Below are 5,009 nucleotides of genomic sequence, written 5' to 3'. Positions count from 1 at the left end.
CTACTCCTCGCCAAGCCCAGAGAGGGATGATAGCCGCTTGCCCCAAGGATGGCACCCCAGGGAAGGTGGGAAGGGAGCCTGCAAAGACCTGCAGAACTTCAGAGGTTAGAGGAGCCTGCCCAGACCCATGGGCAGCTGCACAGCTGTACCCTAGAAACACAACCAAGTGGCTTTAGCAGGAGCTGCAGTAGAGCTCACAGGTGTCTCAACCAGCTGCCAGGGCTGCCAGGAAACTTAAGCAAATAAATCTGCCTTTGCCATTTAAAAAAAGAAGTATCTCTTAGCTGGGTATGTGTAGTGGCAGAGAGAGGACAGCTCTATGATGAAGCTGGGTTGGAGATGGGCTGGACCAGTAGCACGAGATGGATCTCTGCACCCAGCCCCTTTGCCCATCTTGGTCCCACTTCTTTCCTCCTAAGTTCCAAAGAGCTGCACTCAGCCCTCAGGTCTCAGCATGCTGTAGAAAGCACATGTGTTTGGAACCAATGGCACCTGAGCCTCAGGGAAACTCTAACAAGCATCACCCTCCCAGCCCTGGTGGTCCCATCTGTGCACCAAGCTAACAATGCCTGCCTGCTTTCCTTGTGGTATCATGGTACTGATCAGAGGAAACAGATGCCATTTATATAATGAACATGTCCAATCTAGCAGCCTGGAGTTTACCCAGCCTTGAAATAGACAGAGGGAACCCTTAGTTGTGGGATTGAGGGAAGCTGATTAAGAGTCAGCCATGGGCTGGGCAAGGTGGCTCAGGTCTGTAATCCCAGCACTTTGGGAGGCCAAGGCAGGCAGATCACCTGAGGTCAGGAGTTCAAGACCGGCCTGGCCAACATGGTGAAACCCTGTCTCTACTAAAAATACAAAAATTAGTGGGGCATGGTGGCAGATGTCTGCAATCCCAGCTACTCAGGAGACTGAGGTAGGAGAATCATTTGAACCCAGGAGACGGAGGTTGCTGTGAGCAGAGACCACACCATTGCACTCCAGCCTGGGCAGCAAGAGCAAAACTCCATCTCAAAAAAATGAGGCCAGTGCAGTGGCTCACACCTGTAATCCCAGCACTTTGGGAGGTCGAGGTGGGTGGATCACCTGAGGTCAGGAGTTCAAGACCAGCCTGACCAACATGGTGAAACCCCGTCTCCACTAAAAATACAAAATTAGCTGGGTGTGGTGGCGCATGCCTGTAATCCCAGCTACTTGGGAGGCTGAGGCAGGAGAATCGCTTGAACCCAGGAGGTGGAGGTTGCAGTGAGCAGAGATCCTACCATTGCACTCCAGCCCGGGCAACAAGAGCAAAACACTGTGTTAAAAAAACAAACAAACAAAAAGAGACAGCCACGAGCTGCAGTTGTAAAGGACAACAATCGGGAGTCATGAGAAAGGAGCCTGTATAAACATCATCAAAATCAGTTTCTAGAGCAGCACCCGGCACACAGGGGACTCTGCTCAAATGACGGCAGGCGAACACAGAACCCACCACTCCCACCATTCACTCACACCCTCCTACTGGACCTTCCTTTTGGTTTCTTTATCTCAGAGCTCCTGTGTGGAACAAACTAGTTTTACCTGGAAAAGCTGTGCTGTCTCTTTAAGTCCCTCGCAAGTCTCCCGACTCTCTTTGGCATCAGAGTTGGGCATCGCTGGGAATCTGACCCACATCTGTGCAGGATAAAGAACAATTATCAAGCCGAAACATGCCCTGCACCCAACATACCTACTTAATTGGTGCTTTGCTTAAGCTAATGTTTCAGATGATTTGGGCCTCCCCAGTGCCTCGAGTGGAAAAGGCAGAGTTCATTTGCAGTGAGTGTGCCTCGATGCCTCGTGTGCCTCATCTGCACCACACATGCACGAAAGCCTTCCAGGGTGTGCGTGGGCATGAACCTAATTAATGATGCTTTTTGCTTATTAGCAGTAACCAACTTCATAGGCAGAGCTTTTTGAACTTGTTTCTGGAAACCTCTTCTGAACCACAGGACTAGAATAGAATAGCAGACACTCTATAAATATTTGTAGAGTGACCGAACAACATGGAGTTGGCAAAGCATCGTGGCTAAAAGGGGTTAAGACATTGGCTTCAGACAGACCTGGGACCTGGGTGTGAGTATCAGCTCTGTCTCTGGGACCTGAGGCCCATGTGTTCATAAGCAGAAGTGATTATATAAAATCGTATTGATAAAGCACTGTAACTGGCCAGGAGGAGGTACTTTAAAAATGTTAGTTGTTGGCCGGGCGCGGTGGCTCACACCTGTAATCCCAGCACTTTGGGAGGCCGAAGTGGGTGAATCACGAGGTCAGGAGTTCAAGACCAGCCTGGCCAATACGGTAAAACCCCATCTCTACTAAAAATACAAAAAATTAGCTGGGCATAGTGGACGGCACCTATAATCCCAGCTACTTGGGAGGCTGAGGCAGGAGAATCGCTTGAACCTGGGAGGCGGAGGTTGCAGTGAGCTGAGATTGCCACTGCATTCCAGCCCAGTAAACAGAGTGAGACTTTGTTTCAAAAAAAAAAATGTTATTTGTTGAAGGTGACCATATACATGATTGCAGATCAGGGACACTTTTGATGGTGAATAGGGGACTATAATAATCATACCAGGACCGGGCAGTGACTCACACCTGTAATCCCAGCACTTTGAAAGGCTGAGGCAGGTGCATCACCTGCGGTTAGGTGTTTGAGACCAGCCTGGCCAACATAATGAAACACCATCTCCACTAAAAATGCAAAAAAATTGGCCAGATGTGATGGCTTACACCTGTAATCCCAGCTACTTCAGAGGCTGAGGCAGGAGAATCACTTGAACCCAGGAGACAGAGGTTGCAGTGAGCCAAGATCACGCCCCTGCCCTGTAGCCTGGGCAACAGAGCAAGACTAAACCAGGTCTGGCCCAAGCAGGGGTTGTGGGCACCCCGGATATTATTATTTAATAGAGCAAATGCTAGAGATCATCAAATCCAACATATTTATTTGACAGATGAAGCTGATGAACCTGAAAGGCTGAAGTCACACTGCCTTTAGCAGAACACTGGTTCAAGGTCACACTAGTTTTGGTCTCAGGCTCCGGGTCCCACTTGGGGAGCTAAGCTCCCAGCTGTTGTCTCCATGAACACTGCAGAAAAGAGCTGTGAGGAGGTGGCCTCTAAATCCCGCCAAGGTTCTGAAAGATCCTAATTTACAAAGGATGGCAGTGAACTTCAGAGAGGTTAAGAAACTTGCCCCAGGCCACCCAACAGCATGTAATTGCTAACGATGGAGTAGTGTATCACCTTCAGGCCTGCATTCTCTTGCACTGAAGTGGAAGTCACCACATAGATTCTTTTTGTTTGTTTGTTTTGCGATGGAGTCTTGCTCTGTCGCCCAGGCTGGAGTGCAATAGCGCAATCTCAGCTCACTGCAATCTCCATCTCCCAGGTTCTAGCAGATTCTCCCACCTCCGCCTCCCGAGTGGCTGGGATTACAGGCATCTGCCGTCATGCTTGGCTAATTTTTCTATTTTTGTAGAGATGGAGTTTCACTATGTTGGCCAGGCTGCTCTTGAACTCCTGACCTCAGGTGATCACCCATCTCAGCCTCCCAAAGTGCTGGGATTACAGGTGTGAGCCACCGCACCTGGCCACCAGGTAGATTCTTACACCAGCAATAGTAGCTAGAGTCCTGGTTTCAGTGATACCAACAACTTACTTTCAGCTCCCATGTCTTCTTTCGGCATGTTTGTTTCCGAGATCATTGGTTCATCCTGATTATTGGCACATTCCGGTCAGAATTAACTGTTCCCATTCACGTCTCTATCATAGTATAATTACTTGTTTATTTATTATTTATTTACTTAGAGATGGAGTCTCACTCTGTTGCCCAGGCTGGAGTGCAGAGTGCAAAGGGGTGATTTCCGGTCACTGCAACCTCCGCCTCCCAAGTTGAAGTGATTCTCTTGCCTCAGCATCCCGAGTAGCTGGGATTACAGGTGCATGCCACCATGTCTGGCTAATTTTTGTATTTTTAGTGGAGACAGGGTTTCACATGTTGGCCAGGGTGGTCTCGAACTCTTGACCTCAAGTGATCTTCCCACCTCGGCCTCCCAAAGTATTGGGATTACAGGCGTGAGCCTCCATGCCAGGCTAATTACTTGTTTATATGTCTGTTTCTAGAGACTCGGTTATTTAGAGAGAGACGCCGTGCCTGGCACAGTGGGTAGGATACCATGGCACTCAGGTAAACATTCGCAGAACGTCACTGTTCTCGATGTCTGTCACGTTGCTTACCATTGGGAGGAACTGACAATGACCTCACTTTCCCCGTCAAGAAGTGAAAACTCTCAAAAAGAGCCCCAAACATCCCTGCTGAATGAAATGTCTTACCCAGTGAAAAATGATGGTGGCACCCTACCTCCCCCTGCTAAAAAACGGAGCCTAATTTACACCTGTCAGGTTTCCCCATTCAGGTTATTTTTCCTAAGCATTTTCATTTCTCCCTTAAATCCAGGAAAATCACTGTTTATCTCATCTGCGAGCTGGAGCCGGCTCTCCTGGTTCATAGGAGTCAACGGTGTGCATCTCTTACCAAGGCCTCCTTTAGGGCAGATACGTGGATAGCTTGAAATTAGCCATTGTGGAGGATTTACACCATGGAAATCAGCAAAACTACAAATCAGGGCTTTTTAAAACATTTCTTAAAAAGCCAGTTGTTAAACATTTGCCAGCACAATGTGGCACCAAGCCCTCCTTCCCCTCACTCTGCCTGCTTATACGTGTCTTAATGCTCTTGAGCCACCAACCAGTCTCCTGGTTTCGACCACATTATCTATTTTCTCCCAAGACCCATCTGGGTGCCTCTCAGCCCTTCTGCTTGTCCCTGCCAGGTGTGGGTAGCCAGCACACCGCGGCTCTAAAAGAGGTCTCATCTCTAACAGAATCTCTTACAACCAAGTCCCCCCACTCCAAGCGAGTCAGTTCAGCATGCTGCTTGTGAAAATGTGCTTACAGAATGTCTTTCAGATCCAGGCTTTGCA

This window comes from Aotus nancymaae, unplaced genomic scaffold (assembly GCF_030222135.1).
Source record: "Aotus nancymaae isolate 86718 unplaced genomic scaffold, 86718_ANA_hifiasm-v0.15.2.pri h1tg000010l, whole genome shotgun sequence".
Classification (NCBI taxonomy): Eukaryota; Metazoa; Chordata; class Mammalia; order Primates; family Aotidae; genus Aotus; species Aotus nancymaae.
The sequence above is the reverse complement of the archived record's forward strand: the minus strand, read 5'-3'. Positions refer to the sequence as shown.